Source organism: Eleutherodactylus coqui, chromosome 5 (genome assembly GCF_035609145.1).
Source record: "Eleutherodactylus coqui strain aEleCoq1 chromosome 5, aEleCoq1.hap1, whole genome shotgun sequence".
NCBI lineage: Eukaryota > Metazoa > Chordata > Amphibia > Anura > Eleutherodactylidae > Eleutherodactylus > Eleutherodactylus coqui.
This window is the reverse complement of record NC_089841.1, coordinates 268889206-268901907: the sequence shown is the minus strand read 5'-3', so window position 1 is coordinate 268901907 and position 12702 is coordinate 268889206. Positions and strand designations below refer to the sequence as shown.

The following is a 12702-nucleotide window of genomic DNA, read 5'->3' as shown; positions in this document are numbered from 1 at the left end:
ACCTACTATATGCGTGTGCAAACTTTGCATGCACAATTATGTCCGTGTAAGCCTAACTTCACACAGGTGGGCGCGATATAAGGGCGCCCACCCACTGGCGATTTTTTTTCCTTTGCGTTTTGCGTTTTTTCTCAAGAGCAATTAGTTTTGAATGTACTCCTGTCCACTGGCGTTTTTTTTTTCAGTCCATTGCAATTTTTAACATAGGAACTGTCAGTTGCATATGTGTCCTTATTTTTCTCTTAATGCACCCATGAATGTCAATGTAAATTAACGCAAAAAGCCGCGAAAATGCCGCGAAAACGCCGCGAAAAACGCGCCGAAAACGCTGCGTTTTTCACGCACGAAAATCGCAAACGCCAGTGGGTGGGCGCCCTTAGGCCGAGAATCAGGACCCGATATCGCGCGCGCCAACATGGAATTTCCCCGCGGATGTGAGGTGTTTTTATATTTAACCTGCCTCGCATCACTTTGCAGTGTCTCTCATTGTTTTCAATAGAGAGACCCCGCATCGCATGCACTCGGATGAGCCTAGCACGCGGTGCAATGTTTCGCCATCCTCATTAACAGCAATGAGCGATGCAATACAAGGGCACGCACAAAGATAGGACGTGCTGCGATGTGATTCTCACATAGCATTATATCGCGGTACCATGTGGGGAAAAGTCACAAATGTGTATGAACCCAATTACTCCTACTTATGGATTCATCCACACCACGTCACATGTACGTAAGATAGATACATTCAGCATGCAGCCAAGCTCACAGGCAATCATTTTAATGGAGTTAACCCTTCAGACGCTGCAGCTGTGCAACACACATACAGAAAATAGACATGACAGCTTTGCACAGTGCATCCCACATAAGACAAACATGTATGACAATATGGAGGGGTCCAGAATGATGTCTGGGACACTACACTCATTGCCAGTAACGAGCGACGTGATACAAGGGCACACACAAAGATAGAACATGCTGCGATTTGTTTCTCGCATAGCACCTTATCGCGGTACCATGTTGGGAAAAATCGCTAATGTGTATGAAGCCATTAAAAAGAATGAGGTTCATATTTGTGCATCTTGTAACGCACAAATCTCACCCGATTTTCACACCAGAGTGAAGGCAGCCCAAGGCCTCGTATCCACAGCACTGAGGATCATCCGCGTGGAAAAAATCCACAACCCCACCTCCCAGCCTTTTCCTCACCTCCCTAATTGCTTTTAACCTTCAAATCCGCAAATGTATTTAAATGTATTTGCGGATGCACTGCGGATCCTAAGCTCCCATAGAGATGAATGGAGCCACATGCGAGTGTGATCCGTGGCAAAATGGTGCATGCTGCGATTTAATATCCGCTCGTGGCATCCACAAATTATTTAAAATTACATCCACAGGATTTAAATGAAGTGCAGGTGCCAGATGCTTGTCTATGGGCGGCTAGAGCTGCGGATCTCGCGCGGATTCCATAAATAAAAAACGCCCTTGGACATTGGACCTTATTGAAGGCTCGCGCTGAGCTGCAGTCACATGGTGCAGACTGTCTATTTACACCCTCCTGCTTTCTATCCCTGATCTGAAGCGATGGAGAGCAGGATGAGCATATAAATTTGAATAAAAGCAATGGTTGCCTTCTAAATGGAGCATTGGACAGACGGGAAGCAGTCTATTTAATGGGAATTACTACTCTGAGAGACAATACTAGTTTATGGGGGCACAGATGGGTCACGCTTACTTTTTGGAGACGTGCAGCAAGCTGGAGTCGACAGATGTAACTAAAGTTGTTTGTTCTAACTCAGGACTAGTCAAGGTGGTGGCTACTCTGCGTGGAACGAAGGACCGTGCAGTAGGCGGATCACACAAGGGTGGCTAGAAACCACAGTAGTAAAAGTTCCATGTGACGCCAGTGCCTCAGAGAATCAAGTAACGAGGAAATAAAGAGACCAGACTCAATGAGCTTTGGTAAAACTGGAGGCACACGGTTTACTTGACACTTGAAAGATCAAGAAACAGTTCACACTTTACAGCTGGTACAGACAACAGCAACACCTAATAGATTTACTAGTAACATGCATAACAGGTTTTGACTCCTCAACTCTCTCTCTGTTAGGAAAACTAGGCCGCCAATCTGAGTTTTGGTGGCTGCTTCAGACAGTTATTCATAGAAAAATGGAGGGAAGCCAAAAGGTCACTTTTCTAGACACGCTGGCTTCTGACCTAGCTGGAATAATATCCACTCCCAATCTCTAGGCCTGTCCTCCTTTCTGGGTCTGCGGAGTCTGCCCTGGCTTGTATCCATGATTTGTTTTTCACCCTTCTCCTTGGAGGAATCTCAATCTAAACCCAGGCTGGGCTCTACTTGAGCTTGGCTCAGACTGGCTGGTCTGAGCCTAAGCTTGGCTCCTCATGTCCTTCTGTGGCTTCCCAGTGGAGGCAAGCCAGATGTGTGGGAGACCACAGGTAAAAACAAGATGGTGGTCATGGGTACCTCTGCCATCCCTTCTCTCAATGGCTGCAAAAATGGCCTTGCTGGATCACGTGCAGTGGAAAGAGGATTTTACTCTGGGTAGTCTAATGTCTAACAGTTTTGTCACGGGTGACACCAGTACCTTAGGGCTCTGAATTTTTACAGATAGTAAAGAAAGAATTGAGACAAGTCCACAGTAATCTTGTTGCAAACTGAAGGCACACAGTTTACTAATAGAGATGAGCGAACGTACTCGGTAAGGCCGATTTCGCAATCGAGCACCGCGATTTTCGAGTACTTCACTACTCGGGTGAAAAGATTCGGGGGTCGCCGGGGGGCGGGGTGGAGCTGGGGGTAGTAGCGCAGAACAGGGGGGGGAACTCTCTCTCTCTCCCTCTCCCCCCCCCCCACTCCCCTCTGCAACCCCCCGCTCACCCACGGCGCCCCCCGAATCTTTTCACCCGAGTAGTGAAGTACTCGAAAATCGCAGTGCTCGATTGCGAAATCGGCCTTACCGAGTACGTTCGCTCATCTCTATTTACTAACAGTCCTTTTGAACAACAACTGGCCCAATCCAAAGCAATGCAGACTTTCCAATAGACAATAACGCTGAATTCAGTACATTCAAGAACATGAAAGCAGCATTTTCTTCAAGGCACTCTCTCTCGCTCTGTGTTTTAAGATTTACTTTTAACAAGACTCCCATGAGTCTAAGTTATGAGGGTTTTACATTAGTGGCTCACAATGCAGACGGTGTTTGTAATGAAGACTTGGGTGAACTGTTCTTTTTCTGACTTCAGTTTAACCTGGGCTCGTAATACTCACTGCTATGTAGGAAGATCCCAATCTGTACTCCTCAAAACTGCCCTGGGAGTTAGAACTTTGTAAGCTTGTTTCCTTCCTGCATCTTGACTGTACACTTCTCCTCCTCACCACGACCCGTCCGCTCTCCTCCACCTTTTATCTACAACTCTCCTCCTAACTGCCTTTTCTCCCTGTCTAGTTCCAGCTCAGACTGTCTAACTTCTCCCCACTTCCTGTCTTGTCTACTATCCCTTTTCACAAGCTTGTGTGACAATTTTGAGTGACAGCAACCAATCAGGAGGATCATAAAGAATGTGGGAGCATATACGGTAAGGTGTAAAAAATTCCATGATCACAAAACAGACATAACTTCAATCTCCCCAGCTTTAATAAACTTATAATGTCATAGGCATACAGGCATATAAATAACAGACAACACATAACAAGCCACCAATCTGGATTAAATATACGCCCACTAAGTGAAATAAACAAACAACAAATACATTAACCCCTTAGTGACCAAGCCTGTTTGCACCTTAATGACCAGGCCGAATTTTGCAAATCTGACACGTGTCACTTTAACATGGAAAAACACCAGAAAGGTTTTGCATATCCAAGCGACTCTGACATTGTTTTTTCGCCACATGTTGTACTTCGTTTAGGCGGGAAAAAAAAGACTGATAGAATTTGTGTTTATTTATTAAAAGCGCCAAAATTGGGAAAATTTTGGAAAAAAAATCGTCATTTTTTTCACATTTCCAACTGCAATATCTCAAATATGTGCAAACATAATATAGAAATGTTTGCTAAGATATATATTTCCATCCGTTTACTTTATTTTGGGCGCACATCGGAAAAACTTTTGTGTTTTTTTTAACCATTTAGGAGACGTACAAATTTAACATTACTTTTCAGCATTTTGAAGAACACTTTGTTTTCCTACACCAAGCCAAGATTGGAAAGGCTCATCGGAGTCAAATGATAGATACCCCCACAAATGACCCAATTTTAAAAACTACACCCCTTAACGTATTCACTGAGGGGTGACATGAGTATTTTAACCCCATATTTTTTTTTTAGGAGTCAATGCAATTTAGAGGAGAAAAACTAAAATTTCATATTTTTGCAAATATATCATTTTAAAGACAGGACTTTTTTCTATAGTACACATGAAAATGAGGATTTGCACCCCAGAATGGATACCCCTGTTTGTCCCGTGCTCAGAAACATACCCATTGTGGCCCTAGTATTATGTCTGGATGCACAATGGGGCCCAAAATGAAAGGAGCAACCGGTGGCTTTCAGAACAGAAATTTTGCTTGAAGGAGATTTAGTCCCCATTGCACACTTGTAGAGCCATTGAGTGACCAAAACGATGGAGAACCCCCACAAGTGACCCCATTTTGAAAAGTAGACCCCTTAACGAATTTATCTAGGGGTACGATGACTTTTTTGACTTCACAGTTTTTGAATGTATCTAAGTCAAGCCGAAGGAAAAAAATTATGAATTTCATTTCTTTGGTAATTCTGTCATTTCAAAAGCAGCTTTTTTTTGTACAGCACATATATGAATGAAGAATTGCACCCCAAAATGGGTACCCCTGTTTGTCCTGTGCTCAGAAACTTACCCATTGTGGCCCTAGTATTATGTCTGGATGCACAATGGGGCCCAAAATGAAAGGAGCAACCGGTGGCTTTCGGAACAGAAACTTTGCTTGAAGGACATTTAGTCCCCATTGCCCACTTGTAGAGCCATTGAGTGACCAAAACGATGGAGAACCCCCACAAGTGACCCCATTTTGAAAAGTAGACCCCTTAACGAATTTATCTAGGGGTACCATGACTTTTTTGACTTCACAGTTTTTGAATGAATCTAAGCCAAGCAGAAGGAAAAAATTATGATTTTCATTTTTTTGGCAATTGTGTCAATTTAAAAACAGTTTTTTTTGTACAGTGTACATAGGAATGAAGACGTTCACCCCAAAATGGATACACCTGTTTGTCCCGTGTTCAGAAACATACCCATTGTGGCCCTAATCTACTTAAAGGAAACATGGCTAGGCCTATAATGGAAGGAGCACCTGTTGTATTTCAGTGTACAACAGAATAAATTCCAGGCCCCATTGCCCACTTGTAGAGCAATTGAGCGGCCAAAACGATAGAGAACTCCCACAAATGACCCCATTTTGAAAACTAGACCCCTTAACAAATTCATCTAGGGGTGTACTGCGTATTTTGACCCCACAGTATTTGAATGAATCTAAGCAAAGCAGAATGAAAAAATTACGATTTTCATTTTTTTGGCAATTTTGTCAATTTAAAAACTGTTTTTTTTGTACAGTGTACATAGGAATGAAGACGGTCACCCCAAAATGGATACCCCCGTTTGTCCCGTGTTCAGAAACATACCCAATGTGGCCCTAATCTACTTACAGAACACATGGCAAGGCCTGTAATGGAGGGAATGCCTGCTGGATTTCAGGGCAGAACTGAATAAATCCCAGGCCCCATTGCCCACTTATAAGGAAAAAAAATTGACTTCCTAAAAATAATCCCCCCCCCCTCCCGCCATCCCCATTTTTTGGCATTCCCTAATTATTAGATAAAGGTAATAATATAAACTGCGTTTTATGTCCGAAGACAGGGGAAATTACGGAGGCTGGTTGGGTTAGGCACATGGGGCAAGAAAACCGGGTATCTCTCCTCCTCTCATTTTGGGGGGTATTTCGTGACCTTAGCGGTGGGGATGGGGTGTAAAAAGTGGCGTTCCGTGAGTCATCGTAAGCTTGCTGAGGTGCGGGGGTCTCACACAGAAGACGCTCAACAAGCTGCTCCTGGAACTGCAGGAAGGCAAGCGTTCCCGGGGCTTCTTGTAAAATACGTATCACAGGTAGCGGTCTGAATATTGCCGGGCTCACACTGACGTAGGTGGAATCCGCTTGCGGAGGCCCGCAGCGGATCCCAGCTGTGAGCCCGGCTGTGACCTTGCGTATGGCCGCGTAATGTACTGGGCATAACTGCCTACTCACGCAGGCGGTCATTCGCAGTACACCTTTTTTTGTTTGTATTTCCCGCACCGTCGCTTAGCAATGACGCGGGTACCCGCAGCCCGTATACAACGTAGTTGCGTATGGGCTGCGGGTATATCCGCGACCACGGAGCACAATAGGCTCTATGCTGCGGATAGCCGCGGTAAAATAGAACCTGCTGCGTTCTCTTTTCTGCGAGTGGATTATGCAATTCCAACCCGCTAACGTGAGCGGAATTGTGTAATCCAATGCGATTGATCTGCGTATTACCGCGGATCAGACGCATGCGGAATCCGTAATTCCTATCCAGTCACGTGAGACCGACCTATGTTAGAGCGCTACTTTTCTATTACGTGACCGGGGACCGCTCAACGGGGCCACCCGTCACTGCTCCATGCTCTCGTGCCCGTTGGTCGCCGAGAGCAAGGAGATTTTAAGTTTCCTGGGCTCCCCGACTCCTGTGCATGTGTCCGGTATTTTGCCCGCGGTCACATGTGCAGAATCCGGGTAAGTTCACGGATGAGGATCGCGTTGGGGTGCAAATACGGAGGCCTCCGTTAAAGTTTAATTTCCTCTCATCGATCGCATCGGTGAGGGGAGATGAAACTAACTTTTTTTTTTTACTTTTACGTGATAGCCATTATTCATTGGATGACGGCGAACACGTGACCAGGAACCGCCCCCCGTGAAATTTCCAGGCTCTTGGCTCAGTTTTGTAGCCAGGAGCAGGGAGATTTTAAGTTATCCTGGCAATCCACAGCTTTTGCGCATGCGTCCGCCGCTTTGGCGACGGCCGCGTGCGCAGAAGCTGTGGTAAGGTTCGCGGATAAATCCGGGGGCCTTAGGTACGTAATTTCATCCTCCCTCACGGATTTGATCTGTGAGGGGAGATGAAATGTAAGCGTTTTAAACTTTTTTTTACTTTTTAAATTTTTTTTTACTTTTTTACACTTTTTTTTAATTACTTTTTTACACTTTTTTTTTACTTTAAATGATCACTGCTATCCATTGGATAACAGTGATCATCTCCGCAGGGACATCACTCTGCTCCTGGTTACACATGGCAGCCAGGAGCAGAGGGATTTTAAATTTCCCGGGTCCTGAGCCTCTCTGTGCACGCGCCCGATATCAATCATCGGGCGCGCATGCGCAGAAGGGGACTCAGGTCCCGGAAGACCGGGACACCGCTGAGGACTGAGTATTTTCACCTCCCCTCATGGATCCGATCCATGAGGGGAGGTGAAATTAACCTTATTTTTACTTTTTTTAAAACTTTTTCGCGATCGCCGCTCTCCACTGGACAGCGGCGATCGCGGGCCTGGGGACCGCTCGCCGCGGTCCCCAGGGACATCCCCTGGTTCCCGGCTACCTTCAGGAGCCGGGAACCAGGAGATTGTAAACTCCCCGGGGCTCCCATTCTTCTGCGCATGCGTGTGATGTCATTCGTCTGGCACGCGTGCGCAGAAGAGCCACGCCAGGTCCCGGAGGACCCATTCTCCACGGCAGACATCGGGGATCCATCAGGGCACCTGAATCTTTAACTTTTTAATTTTTTTTTACACTTTATTGCGATCGGCGCTGTCCCCGCAGCCCAGGATGACAGCTCCATGCTGTCGGCTACCTGTGGGCACCGACAGCATGGAGCTGTCACGTCCAGAGCCCACGGGGCTTTATTCTCTGCAGTTGTTACGTCCTCAGAGAATAAAGCCCACTTGAGCAGGACGTAAAAAGACTATGGGCTGGTTGTTAAGGGGTTAAAAACAATACAATATTAATGTGGTACAATACATACCACTATATCTCCATTGTAATGGCGGGTCCATGCCCTGGGTGCCTTCACAGGTAAGAATGGATTCACTGGCATCATCTCCACTGAATGCGCATGCGTGAGGAAGTGTTTTGGTGCAACGTATACTTACAAGTGACATATGTCACACAGGGGTATTCACACATGTGCGAAAGCCCACCCGAAGACGTCATTAGGTCCATCACATGACCCCAAACATCCAAAATCACACAGGGGCATCAGCGCATGTGCAAACAACTGACGCTCTCGCAGTAACCATGACTGCAAAGCAAACAGTCTCGCAATAATATGGACGTAATAACTTCAGTGTTCCCCTCCTATGTGATGTGCGCCCCATCAATCCCAAGGCAGTGAGTGTGTATGAATACCACACGAGAATGTATCCGAACACCATTCGGTTTTAATTGTATTTTATTGTGTTTCTTAGGTGGTGCTGGAGTCCACATGCCGGATATGCCTTCTTCACTTATGTCTCTTCAGCTACTTGATGTACAATTTTTTCTTCTCCTCTGCAGTGTCCGAGGAGCCTAGGAGACAGTTGGAATTAGAGTAGGGCCTTGTCACTGTGTCACTACCGTCTCCCACCCTGAGGGTAAATGGAGAACGAGTCCCAGGGGCCGAGGGCAGGCTATTAAAGGGGGTTAGTTGCTTACTTGATCTTGCGATTGACGCCCATGACGTAATAAAGTCCACACACGGGGAGTAGTGAAAACATGCAATTGCCAGGAACGGTCGGCAAAGGGAACTTTACTTGAAAATACTTGCATCATTTACGAGACTTCAGGTGAAAATAACTGTAGAACACACACCAGTGCAGGTAGAAAACGGTGATGAGGACAGGGAGGCAGACACAGGATGACACTGGGCTTACAATCTAAGTTATCTGGGTAGCACCTGGACAAAATACTCTGTATACTCTCTACAGGTCGCTCACACAACTTGTAGTACTGGAACTCTGCATGGCTGACTTCACATTCAGGCACACTTTAGGGTAGGGGTACTAGGGAAAGACCTGTAGGCCATCTCTCCTCTTCTTCCATCTTCATCACATGTAGGTTGAAGGTAGCTGCATCCGGGCCACATTCCCATGGAATATTCCAAGCAGACTACTGCATAGAACTCCAAAAAGCTAAAAAACTGAAAAAGCTGACGGCACCCAGAGCATGGACTCGCCATTACAATGGAGATATGGTGGTATGTATTGTAGCACATTAATATTTTATTGTTTTAATGTATACGTTGTTTGTTTAATTCACTAAGGCCGCTTGTCCATGGCCACGACAGAATATCGCTAGTGATATTCGGCTGCGAGGGAGGAGAGGGAAGCAGTAAAAGGTCTCCGCGATGAGCCTATATTAATGATAGGCTCACTGCGGAGAATTGTGGCATGCCACGATTTCAATCAGTCCTTCCAACTCTACCATTCTATGACTCAAAAGAGAAATCCGTAAAATGCATGTAAGATTGCAAGTAGAGGTTCCATCCAAGGAAGCATCATCTGAGCCCCTTACATAAACATGGGCAATGACTGAACAATGGACAATAATTCGTTATTTTATCATTCATCATTCATTTTATGCAGGCATGAGAATCCTAGTTTACTTATTACCTAGCCATCATGTGTAAAAAGCGATTGCTCATTCCTTCCCATTCCCCTGCAATACCAATGATCAAGTGAATGAATACATGATGAAAACATGTAAATGACTATCTGCATGTGCAAAGAGACAGCATTTTAATACAAGGGACTCGGCCATCGTTCGCTTGTTCTACGGATTACTTGCTCCATATAAAAATACCCTAATGATATAAGCAGAGCCAGAAGAACAGACACCCGTCCGCAGACAGACGGCCCCTGTCAGTACAGAGCAGGACACTGGTTGGTTGGGTGAGAGGCATTTAACTTGGGTCTGAGGGGGTTAAAATTTCTCCCCAAGTTTGTGTAGGGAGACCTGTATAGACTGTGCAATGCTTCCTGGGAAAAAGCATATACAAATGGGGAATGGAAAAGTAGCTTTGTTAAATGGCACTGGTCCCCGGTCATCATCGATCTTGGACTGCGGCTACACGGATTAACAGGTAGGGGTCAGCAGTTAGAGCAAAACATGCAGAGTAATCCATCCGAAGTCGTAAAGAGCCTCGCTCGCCAACGCGTCTCCTAAAATGCATCGATTTACTGTATTTCATGCATAACAGCACATACAGGGAGGCGGGCGCAGTGCGGCAGAGCTACGGCAGGTATGTGTTTCTTGACGCTCTCTTAAAGGGGTTGTCCCGCGAAAGCAAGTGGGGGTATACACCTCTGTATGGCCATATTAATGCACTTTGTAATATACATCGTGCATTAATTATGAGCCATACAGAAGTTATTCACTTACCTGTTCCGTTGCTAGCGTCCCCGTCTCCATGGTGCCGTCTAATTTTCAGCGTCTAATCGCCAGATTAGACGCGCTTGCGCAGTCCGGTCTTCTTTTCTGAATGGGGCCGCTCGTGCCGGAGAGCGGCTCCTCGTAGCTCCGCCCCGTCACGTGCCGATTCCAGCCAATCAGGAGGCTGGAATCGGCAATGGACCGCACAGAAGAGCTGCGGTCCACCGAGGGAGAAGATCCCGGCGGCCATCTTCACCAGGTAAGTAAGAAGTCACCAGAGCGCGGGGATTCAGGTAAGCACTGTGCGTTTTTCTTGTTTAACCCCTGCATCGGGGTTGTCTCGCGCCGAACGGGGGGGCTATTGAAAAAAAACAAAAAACCGTTTCGGCGCGGGACAACCCCTTTAAGCCTCACACACGGTATCTACATTCTGATGTCTGCTAAATCCAGGCGCCCGACCGTCACCATGGTGACTATACAACAGCGCTACAAACATGGCAAATATTTAAGAACATCCTAGTGTCATTCGTTTCTATTCTTTAAAGTTCAGGCTCCAAGCCCGCTTGTCTTCAGAATCCATTAGCCACTTTTCTGAATAGCACTGTACATTCCACATATTCAATATCTGCACACCATAACACCTTACCATCACCTCCATGCTTATCCCTGACGCGCTCCATCCGCTGTCTGGAGCCTTCTCCGCAATTCATTTATAAAGGCAACAAATAGTTTGACCAACATAAAAAGAACCAAATAATCTAAACCACTGACTGAATGCGTTTCACCTCCTAACTAGAGATGAGCGACCGTGCTCGGCCCCGCCCCTTTTTCGCCCAAATACCGCGATTTTCGAGTACTTCACTACTCGGGTGAAAAGTACTCGGGTGCGCCGGGGGGGCGGGGAGAGGCGTGGCGGCGTGGGGGGGGGTAGCAGCGGGGAACAGGGGGGAGCCCTCTCTCTCTCTCCCCCCTCCCCCCACTCCCTGCTGCAACCCCCCGCGCCACCACGGCGACCCCCGGATTTTTTCGCCCGAGTACGGAAGTACTCGAAAATCGCGGTAGTCGGGCGAAAAAGGGGCGGGGCCGAGCACGTTCGCTCATCTCTACTCCTAACCTAATTATTTTTAATTGTGCATTTAGCATAAGTCCAACATTTAGGCCTCATTCACACCAGTGTGGTTTTAGCGCGTTATAGGCACGTGAAAACATTGCGTCTATTAGAACCAATGGTTTCCTATGGAAGCGTTCGCATGAAGGAACTTTAGACGCACAAAATACTCGCACCTAACAAAGATAGGACATGCGGGGCTACAATGCTCACATCTAAGGTCCGTGCTGTGAAAAAGGATGGACCTGACCCATCTTTGGTGCGCTGCGCAGGATTTTCCATAGACTCCTATGGGAGCTGGACAACACGCACCACGCACCTCCGATCGTGTGAACGGGCAATATTACAGCTAATTAAGCTCAAGACTTAACAACTGGAAATCACCCATCCGCACGATCTGTAGTGCAGTATAGCCTATACTGCGCAAAAACCAGGCTGGTCTGAACGAGGCCTTAAAGTTACCGAGTGGCTCTGAGTTCCTTCTACAAACCTACTCTTGTCTTTCAAGTTAATGTCACGTCTGAGTGAGACGCATGACTGCTTATTAGAAGAAAGCTGATATTTTTCAACTAACTACCAAGTGCCAATTCGGTAAAATACTACATTTTATCAGAGACGCAAGAGGACTGCATCTAAAAGAAGGTGCGCTGCTTCTGTACTCAGACCCATCTTTTCCTTCGCTGTAACAGATGCCAACGCACCAGTTACTATGTTCCTATGTTCTCACCAGCCTTTTGCCACATTTTCTGGACAACCTCTATTCAGTAAATCATTCACTCACTGGAGACATTTTTCTCATCGATAAAGTGACCATAAGGCCTCATGTCCATGGGGAAAATACGATTTAAAATCCGTAGCGTTTTCCCCGCAGCGTGATCCGCGCCCCATAGGAATGCATTGGACACCCGCAGGTAATTAAATACCTGCGGATGTCATTTTCCCTTGAGGCGCGGATTGCGTGTGCGGGAAAACACCCGCAGCATGCTCTATTTTAGTGCGGGTCTCCCGCGGGGACGGCTCCTGCAGGCTTCTATTGAAGCCTATGGAAGCCGTCCGGATCCGCGGAACACCCGTACCTGAATTTCTGCTCTCCTGCATGGTAGCGCGGGAGAGCAGGAGTT

At 46.6% G+C, this 12702-nt stretch overlaps 1 protein-coding gene across 1 annotated transcript in view; it reads right to left on the bottom strand.

The window, feature by feature from the left end:
- The window catches only part of KISS1R (KISS1 receptor), a 120916-nt gene that overhangs the window by 34726 nt on the left and 73488 nt on the right, over positions 1 to 12702 (bottom strand). The window lies entirely within an intron of this gene.